The 8409-nt window shown below is 36.9% G+C and overlaps 1 long non-coding RNA gene across 5 annotated transcripts; it reads right to left on the reverse strand.

Moving 5' to 3' along the window:
- Positions 1-997: 997 nt before the first annotated feature.
- Positions 998-8180, reverse strand: LOC113327732. Of its 5 annotated transcripts, XR_003349173.1 has the most exons (11): positions 8048-8178; positions 7517-7638; positions 7370-7410; positions 5558-5679; positions 5401-5441; positions 4775-4848; positions 4173-4338; positions 3952-3992; positions 3722-3824; positions 1350-1662; positions 998-1223 (listed from the first exon to the last, which is right to left on the reverse strand). It is a non-coding gene; the product is annotated as an uncharacterized LOC113327732 (long non-coding RNA). The 5 variants fall into 5 exon arrangements; XR_003349170.1 differs by having other exon boundaries at positions 998-1662; XR_003349172.1 differs by having other exon boundaries at positions 998-1662; positions 3722-3829.
- Between the last annotated feature and the right edge of the window lie 229 nt (positions 8181-8409).

The raw sequence follows: 8409 nt of genomic DNA on the forward strand, positions 1-8409 counted from the left end.
ATGCATCTCAATAATATTATTTATTAATTCCCTATATATAATATCAACAACATCCTTAGTTAGGTTGGGTGTCCAACGGATGAGTGATGTTCCACGTGCTTCTAACTCGTGAAAATTGTGTATTACAAGGACCCACCACCTCCAATCCATCCACCAGGAGACCGATTGGGTAAAATCCACGGATTCGGATGTTTTGTTCACCCCAGAGCCTAATGGCAACATAAACTTAGCGGATCGGGCTATATGAATATTACAAACTAAACCATGAACTCATTGTTAGGTAAGTTCTTTTTGGGACTGAAAGGCCTTTTGGGATTACTAAATAAACCATGCTAGGCTTCCAAGATAAACCTTGTTAGGCTTCTATAGTAAGTTATAATGGAGGCTCTAAAATATGAAACCTATTTTGAGGCAGACCAAAATGTTTTGAGGCAGACCAAAATGTTTTGAGGCATACGTTCGGCTGAAAGTTATCGGACGAACCACTGAGTTATCCGAAACATAGGTTCGGCAGATAACTTGAGTATGCCTCAAAAAAAATTGGTCTGCCTCAAAACAGGTTTCTAAAATTTTTGTACTTTTGGAAAAGTTCCTTTTGGGAGGTACAAGTGCCCATTTTAAAGCCTCCTCAGCTCCTTATATCTGCACGGTCAGTGCAATGGTTGGGGCTTCTCTTTCTCCTTAACAGTTCTCTGCCCAATTAGACATACCTAGGCCAAACCAGCGTATTGCTATTTGGAGAAGGGAAGTTGAGTGCAAATGTTAATCTTTGTACTTTGTAGGGAATTCAAATGGTTGCCAGTTTCGTCTGAAGATAAATTCCAGCTTTCTAGCATGTTCATGATAAATGGTTATATGACAGTAATTCGTATTCTCAGTAAGCACAGCATTTTGCAGGTTGATGAATTTTGTAATTTTTCTAGCAACATTTTTGGTTTTTGGCAATGCTATTCTTATTTTGAAACAAGGCATCTGGCTTCCATAATCAGTACTGCAATAAAGTAAACATCCACGCCCACCATCTAAATTCACAATTTAGAAACTGCATAACGAGATTAACTCGCACAAAAAAACATTAAAAAAATGGATAAGATATAAAGCCATCAAAGAACAAAGACATTTGTCTATGCCGAAAAGTTTAGAACTTATGTGCAGAAAGAGTTTGAGTATATCAGTAATCCTCGTGGTCCTTCTGCAAGCCATCGCAGTTTCCAATAGCGCACCTGCATTAGAGAAGAGATTCTAGGGATTATGCACAACAGTTAAAATGACTTAAAGGTAGTAGCACCATGTTGGAGGAGCTTATCGAAATCAAAGAAGATTTGATAGTGGGCTTGTACGGTTTATACCTTTTGCATAATAACTACTAAGTGAAACTTACCTACAACTTGAAATCAAACACTGTTGTTAATCTGTTATAGAGTATATAAGGCAAGGTGATTAACAAATAAAATCAAGGGAAAAAAATTTGAAAAACTAAACTGACTTAGAAAGCAATGTATAGAATATTGAAACATTTGCTATCTGTCGTCCCAACTAGTAGTGTGTGTGACACGCTACACAGTATAAGGTTGGGGTTAGTGGGGGTGTATGTGGTTCCATGAGTACCAGCAACAATCGTGTTAGCTGTGAGCTAGTTTCTCTAGGCCACATTCCCATTACCTGCACAATAATGTGGTTGAGAGAGTTAAACCCTACACTAAACAGAGATATAATAGTGTTTGCACTATATCAAGTGGGATACCCTCCTTTGGTTACATCTATGTAAGTGTTGTACAACTCCACAAAAGAAAAATAAAAATAGAAAACAGAAAACTTTCACTATGTACATGGCTAACAATTAAAGCTGTGGTAACAATAAAATGCAAAGAGCCCCGACTTAAAAGCAATGGGAAGCATCTTTTAACGTGCAGTGAAGTACATAAACTGCTGTTAATAGTTTTCCCAGTTAGAAGACTTAAAATTCATCTGTTTTGTGTTTCATAATCAGGTTCCTAATTATTCAGTAACTCAGTACGTCACGTTTACCCGCAGCATAGCACAGAGAGTGTGTTGCACTAGTAGGTTGGGCAGCTTGATGGCACCTGTACTACTTTGTGTATATAGGAGCTTAAACCATTTATTCAAGACAACCTCAACTTTACTAAGACATCTTAAACATTCAGAGAAAACTCCAGAACTCTCTGAATGACCACTTGAACTCTTCTGGTCAAACAAACATGAAATCTTCTATGTTACTGCCAGAAACAACATGTATAAGAGACTTTTCACTCAATGAAGTACTTCATGGGTGCAGCGTTTATACAGTTAATGACAAACATTGACTTTATTCATTCAAATCTTCTACACAAGTTACTACCAAGTTTCTAACGAATTTCCTAGATGGATGAAACTGAAGTGACAGTGGAAAAAGAAACTCAAATTGGTTTCTCTATGCAACACCAGATGTAACCCTCACTGTAATAGGTAGATGGTTCCTTGTTAGAAGTTAGAACTTATCTCAATCCTAACTGGCAAAGACAAAAGAACAGTACTATTGAGTCATTATTAAAACTAACCTCAACCATCGCTAACAGCTAATAAAATATACACTATTGTATCAGCTTTCCGGGGGAAAAAAACAGCACTTACAATGGAAAAACTCTAAAACCTTAAAGACCCACCAGGGGAATTAATGGAAAGTCGAATATCTTTGGTAGGATCTTGAGCATTCAACAATAACAACTTACTGATAGTGACATCAACAACGAAATCATAACCAAAAACACAATTCTATGATCTCAAATAATAAACCATAAAACACGAAGTAGCAGCGAACCATAATCAGCAAAATCAAGAACAAACAAACCTCGTCATGAATATCAATAGATCAACATTTTATTTTGTGAAAACAATCTACAAAACGCAAAGTAACATGAAAGATTATTTTAATCCAATAATCTGAAACCTAAATCTTACAAAAAAAATACAAAGGCAACAAGGAAAGAGGAGCAAATCTTGTCCCATGGAAATTGCAGAAATCCCATCAGAGAGAGAAAAAAAAAAGAGAGGAAGAATCGAAAAAGCAAAAATAGTAGGGGGGAAAAGATGTTGGTGGAATTTTTTTGGGGGGAAACGAATCATTCTAACTCTTGTGAAAATTTGAGGATAGTTTTAGCCTTTTAGGGCAACATATTTCGCAATCCTTGGTCTTTTGTGTCAGCTAGTGAGCAATAACTTGCTAGGAGTCATTACTCATAACAGCAATGCTATCTGTCATCCCAAATAGACACCTATTGTGATGGAAAGTGTACAATATCTGACACAACTGGCTACAATTTTTGTAGTAGTACTGCTATGCGAAGTACACATATATAGCAGCTCAACATCAATGGAAGCAATACAAACATGATAGTAAAACATAACTGATTATACTATAGTGCAAGTCATCAATCTCTTTGAAACATATATGTCAACAGAATACAAACTATTTTTAATGTAACTCAAGTCAAAAGTTACTAAATAGACTTCGCTATGAACAGAACCACATTACAACATGAAACTAGAATGTTAACACCCACTACTTAATTATCCAAACTCCAGCTTAGTCAACACAATACGAACTCGTCATACTCTTACATCAAACATTCTATATCTGAATGAATTACAAGATTACACATGCATCTAGAGAAACATGAATAAGCTATAGTATGCATCACTAAGTAAGGGTTTCATAAATTACCTAGCTGGTAACAGTGTCTTGCTCTTAGAGAAGTTTCATGAGGAAACTGCAGGTATCCTAAGACTTCTGAAAGAACTTCATCCACTATTGCTCGCATGACAAACTTTTCTTCCATGTGCAATAAATGTGCCAAGCATGAATATAGTCAGCAAATAATGAACGAAACAACTCACAGAAAAGGAACTTCCTGTAACCAATACATCACTAATTGAAAGAAAATGAAAACTCACCCTCCCATTCCAGTCAGCATGGCAGACCTCTCCACATGAGCCTATTCACAGGAATGAGAAACTAATTGATATTACTTTCTAAGATATATTAACTTAAAGTCTTAGAGTTATCAAAAATTTGGGTGTCGTGAATATGACTTCTGTTAAGAAGTTCACATTTTTTTTACTACCATCATTACTAATTGGCCAATGTATCAGCAGAGAGTGGAGATGTGTCTTACCCATGCACAGTGAAAGAAGTTGCAAAAAGATTTCAGAATAGAACGAGTGAAAGGTCTTGAGTATTCACTTTTAAAGAATACTCATGTCAAATTTGGGCACAGTTGAAAATATTTCCTTGTCCAACCCATCGACAACCTCCAGCCATCTGCATTTGAACCCCGACACCTATAACCATATCTCACATTATCACTCTAGAACATAATGTTGCCTAGGCACATAACACCAGTTCAGAAAGCTCTAACAGAGGAGTTTATGGATTTCACAAGTACTATGGCATCCACACAACATAACAAGTTTGAACCTTGATTGAAAAGTACAATTTTGGAAATATAAATAAGAAAAAGGATCCTATGACATAAACGTACACAGTGCAGTAATCAAAGCATTGAGCAAAGCGATAACGAATACATGAAGATATATTTCAAATGGATATTTTAATAATCTAGAAGTGAAAAGGTACCTACTCCGTGTTTCTTCATGTCAACATACACAATAAGATCAAAGTCTATAAATTTCACTACTAAGGTATCTTCCACCTATTATTTATTTATTATGTAAATAAATACTGGATAAATGGTGATTAAAAAGTTAGAAAACTCACCACCATTTGGTTCCAACTCTAATGTCTTTTGAAAATCTTAACAACAGCTTCACACACTGTGATGAGATCTATACCTGATAAATAAACAAACAGATATTCTTAGGATTACAATTTTGGGGAAATGTAAAGCAAACACGTCTAATCTCAGAAATATTGATGGCCTACAACATATTTTAATTGGGTGGGGAAGAATGTAAATCGTTTATTTGTCAATCCATCAATGAATGAAATGAATGAAAAAGAGGACGTCATGGGACGGCTGAACCAGAAACGCTCATCCGAGGGCTTAATTACCAAGACTACTTCTATGCCTACATGTTTCTCAGCGACTTCATGAGCCAATTGAGATATAACGTCAGCTTTGCTCCGACCGCAAGTAGTCGCCGAGTTTCTTAAGCTTTAACGTCATATTATCTTAAAGTTCATGATCATTAATTAGCATGCTAGATAGATATACGACAAATGACGAGACATACAATGCTAGTCCACTCCATCTTCAAGATACCAACCAAAAGCCCATGGCTTAACATTGCTGACTGCGTGATACGTGGAAAAAGAGAATAACAAGACATAATGCATAATTAGTAGCAGATACAAAGATTGCATCATAGCGTTGTTAAGCTTACATAGAGGAGAACGAAAGCTATCCAGATATACGTAAGCCACCCTGCACCGGAAAAAGGGTTTTCAGACTCCGGATTGGAATTTCATCGACAAACGTCGTTACAAACTGGAAACGGCTCGTGCTGAAAAAAGAAGCTAAAACTGATACAAGAAAATCACCTTGTATTCGGTTGCCAGTGGCTGGAGTAGCCACAAATCAAGACTCTATTCCTGGAAACAGATAAACATAGCGGCAAAACAGGAATTGTATTTGCACTATTAGAAGCTTTACCAGTTACAATCTGCATTAGGATGAACCCAAAACAACTATAAGAACACAGGAACTCAGATCTCTATTCCTGGAAACAGCTAAACATAGCGGCAAAACAGGAATTGTATGTGCACTGTTAGAAGCTTTACCAGTTACAATCTACATTAGGATGAACCCAAAACAACTATAAGAACACAGGAACTCAGATCACAGAGAAACAAGAAAGCTACTTAAGCTAAACATAGTGGCAAAACAGGAATTGTATGTGCACTATTAGAAGCTTTACCAGTTACAATCTACATTAGGATGAACCCAAAACAACTATAAGAACACAGGAACTCAGATCACAGAGAAACAAGAAAGCTACTTAAGCTAAACATTGTGGCAAAACAGGAATTGTATGTGCACTATTAGAAGCTTTACCAGTTACAATCTACATTAGGATGAACCCAAAACAACTATAAGAACACAGGAAGTCAAATCACAGAGAAACAAGAAAGCTACTTAAGCAACAAGGCTAGGAATCGATTGAAGCTCGGAACACAAGAAACACTTGCTACCTATATTGGCGATTAGTATTGCAATCCTAATCTCATATATGCAAGATCCTTGGAATCCCCTTGTCCACAGTGGTACTAATACTATTATGTATCCTACGAAAGGGTTGCCGTTAGTTCTTGGAGTAGAATATTATGGATTGAGAAATCCTACTTATAAGAATTGCAGTTTAGTACATATAATAGCATCTGATAACTAGTCGGGTTGGCACTTGGCAGTCCATTTCTTGGTGCCAAACCGAAAAATTGAGGTTCCCAACAAGATTTAATGAAGCTACCAGTTATATGGGCAATCACAAATTCTCACCTAGTACCCTGAATCTAAAATGCCAAGAACTGCGGAAACGTTCAGATACTTTTGGCAACGAGTTCCATTCGGGAAAACAACATGCATGTGACCTACTCTTCCCGATGCCTTTCCTCCATCCCTAGACACTAGCTAGGAAATCTATTTGTTTGACGAGTTGACTCTCCAATGGAAGAATTTTTGTTAAACTACTTCATATTCCTATTTCTCAATAATTGAGTAATACAAACAGTTATTCCTAAGATTACAGTTTTGACGAAATGTAAAGCAGGACCGGGGTGCAAACGAAATGTAAAGCAGGACCGAGGTGCAAAGTAGCAAAAGCAAACACATCAACATCTAATTTCAGAAATATTGATGGCCTGCAACATATTCCTTAGAAGACCACTTGCAATTGAGGGGAAGAATGTAAATCGTGTTAACCGTCGAGCCATCAATTAATGAAATGAAATGGAAAATAGGACGCCATGGGACGGCTGAACCATAAACTCTCATCCGAGGGCTTAACTAGCAAGTCTACTTCTATGCCTACATGATTCTCAGTGATTCATGAGCCAATTGAGATAAAACGTCATCCTTGCTCCGACAGTAAGTAGTCGCTGAGTTTCTTAAGCTTAAACGTCATATTAGCTTAAAGCTCATGATCTTTAATTAGCATGCTTGATAGATATACGACAAATGACAAGACATACAACGCTAGTCCACTACATCATCAAGACATGCAGGGTATTAGCAACCAAAAGCTCATGGCTTAACATTGTTGGCTGCATGATACGGGTATGTACTGGTGGTTTTTTCCTCACATTTGTATAGGTATAGTATAACAAGACATAAAGAGTGCGGGTCGAAAAGCTTACATAGAGGGGAATGAAAGCTATCCAGAAATATGTAAAGCAACCTGCACATGCACCAGAAAAGGGGTTTTCAGACTTCCATAAACGTCGTTACAAACTGGAAATGTCTCATGCTGAAAAAAGAAGCTACAACTGATACAAAATAATGACCTTGTATTCAAGTGCCAACGGCTGGAATAGCCACAAATCAAGACCCTACTCCTGGAAAGAGCTAAACAGAGCAGCAAAACAGGATTTCTATGTGCACTATTAGAAGCTTTATCAGTTACAATCTGCACTAGGAATTAAGATAAACCCAAAACAACTATAAGAATACAAGAACTCAGATCACAGAGAAACAAGAAAGCTACTCAAGCCACAAGGCTAGAAAGCAAGATTGAAACTCAGAACACAAGAAATACTTGCTACCTATATGTGCAAAACTTCAAATCAAAAGTTAATTATATCAAAGATTGAAATAAAATATGGGTGTAATGAAATGAAAAAAAAAATATATATTTATATATATATATATATATTCAACAAAAAAAAAACATCAGTATTGAGTAGAAGAAAAACCCTTTCAAACCCCTGAATTTAAAAGAGCATACAAGAAGAAGATAAACCCTAATTTTGGTTCTAATCTAGCTATTGACAAAGTTTAGAACCAAAAAAAACAAAAATACAAAAGCTTGAAATTACCTTGTGCAGAGATTGAAAGGTCTGTGAGTAGATAGATGAGATTTATTGGGAACTTGATTTGAAAACATTGCGAGTGAAATTACTTGTTTTTTTGAATTTTATGAGCTTTCTCTCCGATGCGCAGTTCCACTAGTTTAGGTCGATGTTAAAAAGTCAAGCCAGATTTCGGTTCGCACATCATTGGTTCCGACTCTGGGCTGTCCGATGGTACCCAATTACTCGGAACCGGGTGACATAGGGTCCGAGTCCGGTTCTTAACATTGGCCGACCCATCAGCGAATTCGATACCCGGCGAGTGAAATCTCTCCAAACCTGTAAGTACAGTAGAAGTGTATAACGTGCCGGCCCGGCACACGAAGTCG

The sequence above is a fragment of the Papaver somniferum genome, unplaced genomic scaffold, assembly GCF_003573695.1.
Source record: "Papaver somniferum cultivar HN1 unplaced genomic scaffold, ASM357369v1 unplaced-scaffold_107, whole genome shotgun sequence".
Taxonomy (NCBI): Eukaryota; Viridiplantae; Streptophyta; class Magnoliopsida; order Ranunculales; family Papaveraceae; genus Papaver; species Papaver somniferum.